Below are 7,857 nucleotides of genomic sequence, written 5' to 3'. Positions count from 1 at the left end.
ACCTCAGGGTGCGCACGCAGCCACTTGGCCGCATGACCAAAGTGCCACGGCAGCTGTTCCGCCCGAGGACCCGTGTTAGACCACACCATTACGCTTCTCGCCTGATACGAGAAGAACACCCGCAGGAGGTAACCGGACGGGTGTATCACTGGATGAGCAAGCTCCGTTAACAAGAAAGAAACAAAAATTGTGTCCAGCTTGAGGGGGAAATGTGGTACCCCCCTACCTCCCTCCCCGATGGGACAGATCATGCGTGCCCTGGCGACCCACTCGCACCTGCCACTCCACATAAACTGAAACACAAGCCTCACTAGAGGCCTCCTCAGACAAGCCGGCAATGGGTAGATGTACGCCAAATACAAAAGAGACGGCAACACATCCACCTTTAGGACCAGGACTTTGCCCATAAAAGACAAATACCTAGCCTTCCACATTGCTAGCTTCCTCTGTACCACTGCGATACGCTTGTTCCAGTTTAGCGTCGCTGAGCCGGAGGTCTCAAAATGGACCCCGAGAATCCTCAGGGCCCCCTCACAGAGAGATAACCCCCCAGGCACATCCGTTCTACCGCGCCATCTTCCGAAAAACTTGACGGAAGACTTTGCATGGTTCAGAACTGCTCCCGACGCTCGGGTGAAATCCCCAAAGATGGCAAGGGACCTTGTCAGGCACGAGTCCTTGCACAGCAGCAAGGAAGTGTCGTCGGTGTACTGCGTCATCTTAACACGCAGCCCACCACTTCCAGGGATCAACAATCCTTCCACCCCTGTGTCTGCCCTAATGGCAGCCCCCAGAGGCTCCATGTACAGAATGAAGAGGAGAGCCGAGAGTGGGCACCCCTGCCTGACCCCAGACGAGAGGTCAAAAACGTCACCCAAGTGACTATTTACACTAACTCGGCACCCCGCTCCGACATATAATGTACGAATCCATCCTATGAACTTCTCCCCAAATCCTAATCGATCTAACACTCTGAATAAAAAGGATCTATTCACGCGATCAAAGGCTTTCGCCTGATCTAGCGCTGCTACCATTAACCTCTTAAGTCGACCCTCTACTTTTTTGAACATTCTGTTAAAAATCGCGCAACATTTCAGCGCCCTGCTACTCATGCCAGGAATATAGTATATGCATTTGCTTAGTCTGTGTGGATAGAAAACACTCAGACGTTTAAAAAACTGGTTAAATCACTGCTGTGGCTTTACCAGAACGGCATTTACATCGAAAAGCACAGGAAAAACTGATCACTGAAAATGGGAAAATATATCCATGCGCTACTTGAACCCATTGATAAAGGTGAACCACAATTAATTGACTGAGGTTGCAGTACCTACAGCTTCCACACGGTGTCTAGAGTCTTGTCATTTCCTTCGAGTTTTTTCTTGGTCAAACACATGCAGGACACCGTATCTCCTCCGGTCTAGGACCGGATATTTTCGTTGAGTTTCTAGCCGGACATTTTTCCAGACGGACAGCTAATGATCTTTACATCGCCTCCTGATGAATTTTATCGCTTATTAACGTTTACTAATACCTAAAGTTGCATTACAAACGTATTTCGAAGTGTTTTGTGAACGTTTATCGTCGACTTTTTGAATTTTAAAAAATGACGTTACGTTTTGAAACAATGTTTTTTTCGTTTATCACACAGTCTACATATAACGATATCTAGGCTTTATATGGACCGATTTAATCGAAATAAAGACCCAAATAGTGTTTATGGGACATCTAGGAGTGCCAACAAAGAAGATGGTGAAAGGTAATGAATGTTTTCTATTTTATTGTGCGGTTTGTGTAACGCCGAAATGCTAATTATTTTGTTTACGTCCCCTGTGGGTCTTTTGGGGTGTTGCATGCTATCAGATAATAGCTTCTCATGCTTTCGCCGAAAAGCATTTTAAAAATCTGACTTGTTGCCTGGATTCACAACGAGTGTAGCTTTAATTCGATACCCTGCATGTGTATTTTAATGAACTTTTGAGTTTTAACTAATACTATTAGCATTTAGCGTAGCGCATTTGCATTTCCAGAGCTCTAGTTGGGACGCAAGCGTCCCGAGTAGAAGCAACAGGTTAAAGGCAGTCCTCTATCTTCAACCCAAGCGATGGAGTCCCTGATTAACTGTAGGTTCCATCTAATAGAGCGGCCCTCTACCCCGCACGTCTGATCCTCATGGACGACGTAGGGAAGGGCTGTGCGCAACCGGTCTGCTAAAACCTTTGCAAGTAGCTTGTAATCTACACACAGCATGGTCAACGGCCGCCAGTTGCCAAGGTCTGTTACTTCCCCCTTCTTATATAAAAGTGACAGCACACCAACAGCCATTGATCCCCCCGGGATCCCCGTCTCAAGGATGGCCTTCAAGACTTCGAGGACCACTGGTCCAAGTATACCCCAAAACTTGAGATAAAACTCAGCCGGCAGCCCATCCATCCCAGGCACCTTCCCTTTTCCCATCCTCCTAAGAGCGCTCTCAGCCTCTTCTAGTGAAATCTGGGCCTCCATCACTTCTCTAATGTCCTCCGGCAACCGCCTGGACAAGTGTTCTAAAAACACATTTCCCTGCTCTACATCTATTTCCCTTTCCTTAAATAAACCTTGGAAATGATCAGTTGTCACCCTGACCATATCCTCTGGTTCTCTAACTATACTACCATTTTCTTCCCTAACGCCATGCATTACCTTCCTACTCTGTCTGGCCCTAACCGACTTCAAGAACATAGCAGAACAAGACTCATTATGTTCTAGAAAGCCACTATGCGCACGCTCCAGGAAACCTCGAGCCTTCCGCTCCTGCAACTCCCTGAGCTGCGCCTTTAGGGTTGCGGATCTCCCAGTCAAACGACCCGCCGAGGTTGCCTGCCTCGTATTCGAGTTCAATTAACCTTTGGATACGATCCACCTCCCTCCTCTCCTCCCTTTTTTTCCTCTTGCAATACCCTATTATAAAAGCCCTATCCTCACCTTAACTAATTCCCACCACTCTAACACCCCCTCGCACATGGACCGGAGGCCTTCAAGCCTCCAAAAGAAACCATAAAACCCGTCAACAAAAGCCTGCTCCTCCAGCACATCCCGATCTAACTTCCAGTACCCCCTACCAAAGAGGCAGACTGGCGACCCCACCTGCAGGAGCACCCCGTCGTGATCCGAAAAGAAAACAGACAACAGCCGCCCAGACAACTTACCCAAAAATATAGTCGAGCCTCCGCTCAACTCCCCTGGAGTTGCGCCATGTAGGACCGGCCATTTTCGGAGTAGTGTGCAGACCACAATCTACCAGACCATGGCAAGCCATTAGCCCGGCAATGGCGCCTGCACTGCTACCCCCCCCCCCATTCCTAAATCTGTATTAAAATCCCCCCCTATCACTAATTTCCTATTTGTGACACACAGGGGCGTCAGACAGTCCACCATCTCCCTCCTGTCTGCCACCACCTGTGGCCCATACACCACCACGAATCTAAATTTACAATCCCTTATCGTGACATCCACCCCTATAACCCCCCCTGCATTACCACAAAAGAATCCTCCACTTTTACCTCCCTGTGCCCACACAAAATCCCTACCCCGATGAGTGCACCCCCAATACCCCAAACCGACTCCCCCTTGTCCCACTCCCTCTTAAACCTATTAACATCCCCTCCATCCCTCAGGTGAACCTCCTGTAAAAAAACAAAAATCAAACCCCACACCCTCCAAATAACTAAAAACCGCCCTCCTCTTAACACAATCCCTTAAACCCCTTACATTTAAACTAACAAAAGTAAAATTAGACCCCATGAAAGAATAAAATAAAAACATGTAATACACTCAAATTCTAAACCCAGACAGAAAAAAACAAAAACAGGAGACTCACCCGATGCTCCCCTGCTCCATATCTACCGGTGAGAACACCATCCATACTCCCGACATTCCCCCCTCTTCCTCCATCTCACCAACCCAGGATGCAGGATTAGTGTTTGGCTCCGGGGTGCCCTGCACCCTGGGTCTACCCCCACAATCCTCCCCCTCCCCAGTGCTGCAGCTGGATTGGAAAAAAATCGGGGAGGCTGAGTCCCCAAACAAAAAACTCCCCACCTCCTCCTGTACCCAGTCCTGAGTCTTGTTAGGTGTGTCCCCACCCAACAGAAGTTGAGGGCCTGGGGAAACCAGCAGCAGCCCAGATGTTTCTCCCACCCCCATCACTCTCTTGGCCATCCCTTCCCTCTCACTGTCGGCCAATCGCACCCTCCTCTTCATTCTCTTCTTTGGTGATGGCGGCAGTGGAGAGATACCACCCTCCCCCACCGCCAGCTCCTCCACCATACCCCTCATCTCTTCCACCAGGGCACTTTCCCCCCAGTCCACTTGCTCTTCCACCGTCTCCTTCTCCAACACTCCTTCCTCGCTTTCTTCTCTCTCATGCTCCTCCACTCGGTTGCCTTCTTCCGCCGCTTTCCCTGGTTCTCCTACTCCCGTGCCTTCCGTTTCCTTCTCTTCCATCTGCCGCTTCTTGCTCCTCCTCCTTCCTTGCGGCCTTCCCCTCTGGACCTGTACTCTGGTCATGAGGCGTGCTTCCTTCCCCTCCTCTTCTTCCCCCATCCCCCTCTCCTGCTCCCCCCCCAGCCGCAGATGCATATGACCTCTGACGAGCCGGGCACCCCCGCCACAGGTGTGCTGACGAGCCACACCCGTGGCACGCCTTAGGCTTGTCACAATCCCTCGCCTCGTGTTCCTCAGATCCACAAAATCTGCATTTTCTTGTGCTGCACGAGGCGAATATGTGGCCGTAGGCCATACAGCGCCTGCAAAATGGGGGCTGACGTGCATAAAACAACGTCCCCCTGTCAGCCCCTAGGGAGAACATAGCAGGAGGATGGAGGTAGCCACCATGTCCCTTTGGGTCCTCCCTGAGGAGGGCCTGGAAGCCTCTCCTCCCATTCCAAAACCCTAGGGAGTCTTTGAGGTGCCTTGCTGAGGAGACGTTATCCATGTATCTCCCCAGAAAGGCCCTCACCACTTCGTCCTTAACGTATGGGTTGTAAATGTTGACAGTTACAACCCTAAAGTTGTTCTTCGCCAGGCTTGTTATTTCATAGTGGCTCATCGGCCTCTCACCTCCCACTGCTCTTGCCCTTCTCAGGATATCATTGTGTTTCTCCTCTGTATATAGTGCCACGTCGTATGCTCCCTCCAACGAGTTGCCTTGGAAACAAAACACGTCCTTCACCGTCAGCTTTAGAATCCCCATCAATATTATCCTTCCAAAAGTTTCCCGTCCTAAAGGCTCCAACTCCTTTTCCTTCCAAGCAAACCGAATCGTGTTGGCCAGCCCAATCCCAGGGACCGACCGTGTTGATGTATTTAGCACCATCTCCGCAAGGAGAATGGCGCTCGTTCTCTTCTCTTCCAAAACAAGGAAAAAAGAAAAACCAAAGTGACTGAGCCTTACTGGTGCAAACTAACACAGAGACAGGAACAATCACCCACGAAACACTCAAAGAATATGGCTGCCTAAATATGGTTCCCAATCAGAGACAACGATAATCACCTGCCTCTGATTAAGAACTGCCTCAAGGCAACCATAGACTTTCCTAGACAACCCTACTCAGCCACAATCCTAATACCTACTAAAGCCCCAATACAAAAACACACCACAAAATAAACCCATGTCACACCCTGGCCTGACCAAATAAATAAAGAAAACACAAAATACTAAGACCAAGGCGTGACACCGCTCAGGAAGGAGATGCGTTCGGTCTCCTAGAGATTAACGTACTTTGGTGCGAAAATTGCAAATCAATCCCAAAACAACAGCAAAGGACCTTGTCAAGACGCTGGAGGAAACAGGTACAAAAGTATCTATATTCACAGTAAAACGAGTCCTATATTGACATAACCTGAAAGGCCGCTCAGCAAGGAAGAAGCCACTGCTCCAAAACCACCTGCACATGGGGACAAAGATCATACTTTTTGGAGAAATGTCCTCTGGTCTGATGAAACAAAAATAGATTTGTTTGGCCATAATGACCATCGTTATGTTTGGAGGAAAAGGGGGGAGGCTTGCAACCCGAAGAACACCATCCCAACCACAGGGGTGGCAGCATCATGTTGTGGGGGTGCTTTGCTTGCAGGAGGGACTGGTGAACTTCACAAAATAGATGGCATCATGAGGTAGGAATATTATGTGGATATATTGAAGCAACATCTCAAGACATCAGTTGAAGCTTTGTTGCAAATGGGTTTTCCAGATGGACAATGACCCCAAGCATATTTCCAAAGTTGTGCTAAAATGGCTTAAAGACAACATTGGCAAGGTATTGGAGTGGCCATCACAAAGCCCCTCCCTCGGTCCTATAGAAACATTTTGGGCAGTTAAACCAGCTCTGTCATGAGGAATGGGCCAAAATTCACCCAACGTATTGTGGGAAGCTTGTGGAAGGCTACCCAAAACATTTGACCCAAGTTCAACAATTTGAAGGAAATGCTACCAAATACTAATTGAGTGTATGTAAACTTCTGACCCACTGGGAATGTGATGAAAGAAATAAAAGCTGAAATAAATCATTCTCTCTACTATTATTCTGACATTTCACATTCTTAAAATAAAGTGATCCTAACTGACCTAAGACAGGTAATTGTTACCACGATTAAATGTCAGGAATTGTGAAAAACTGAGTTTAAATGTATTTTGCTAAGATGTATGTAAACTTCCGACTTCAACTGTAGGCTACAAAGCCTTTGCTATAGGTTAAACAATTTAGACATACAGCCATTTTCTTCCCATCCTAACATTAGGATGGGGGTAAATTACAGTGATTTCCCTAAAAAGGGGAGAATCCGAACTTTCCAACAATTCCAGCAATACTACAGCAATCCTTATATTCAGCAAATAGCATGAATATTTCCTGTCTGGAGAAAACAACTGCCCTTGCATTTCCAGACTGTGAGAGCGGCAACACCGATAACAGAGCGCATGGGAAAATGTGATCAAAGCAAAAATAGCCTAGATGAAAGTAAGAGAGGGTGAACACTATTATTTCTAGTTTATTTAACTAGGCAAGTTGATTAAGAACAAATTCTTATTTTCAATTACAGCCTAGGAATAGTGGGTTAACTGCCTGTTCAGGGGCAGAACAACAGATTTGTACCTTGTCAGCTCGGCAATTTGAACTTTTCAGTTACTAGGCCAACGCTCTAGCCACTAGGCTACCCTGCCGCCCCAGTTTAGGTTCGTTACAATTGATGTGTCCTGACTTCCCATCAGTTCAAAAGTTTGACTGAGTGACTGACGTGACCACCAGGAGCTTTGTGTGAGAGCCGGGCAAATCGGCTCAATCAGACCACGCAACTGAAAGACGTTAATTCTGCATATGAGAGGATTGCGTTGAATATGATGCAAAGCCATGGATGCTTATGATTGGACAAAACAGATTAGTCCATTAGTCTCATGTGAAATTCTCGTCTTGTCACGTTTACGTAAACTAAAATTACACCGTTTTTTTCATGCCATTTTTTGAAGTCTTCTTGGTTATGACGCTACAAGCTTGGCACGCCTGTATTTGGGGGGTTGCTCCCCATCCAAGCCGATAGAGCTTCGGCCCAAGCGTTGCTGCACAGCTATTTTCAGGTTTCTTCAGAGATGTTCCATCGGGTTCAAATCCGGGCTCTGATGGGCCACTCAAGGACAATGATGTAGGCCATTGTGTTCTTGGGGAACTTCAATGCTGCAGAAATTGTTTGGTACCCTTTCCCAGATCTGTGTCTCGACACAATCCTGTCTCGGAGCTCTACGGACAATTCCTTCAACCTCATTGATTGGTTTTTGCTCTGACATACGCTGTCAACTGTGGAACCTTATATAGACAGGTGTGA

Source organism: Oncorhynchus nerka, linkage group LG5 (assembly GCF_034236695.1).
Source record: "Oncorhynchus nerka isolate Pitt River linkage group LG5, Oner_Uvic_2.0, whole genome shotgun sequence".
Lineage (NCBI taxonomy): Eukaryota > Metazoa > Chordata > Actinopteri > Salmoniformes > Salmonidae > Oncorhynchus > Oncorhynchus nerka.
Note: the sequence above shows the minus strand (reverse complement) of the source record.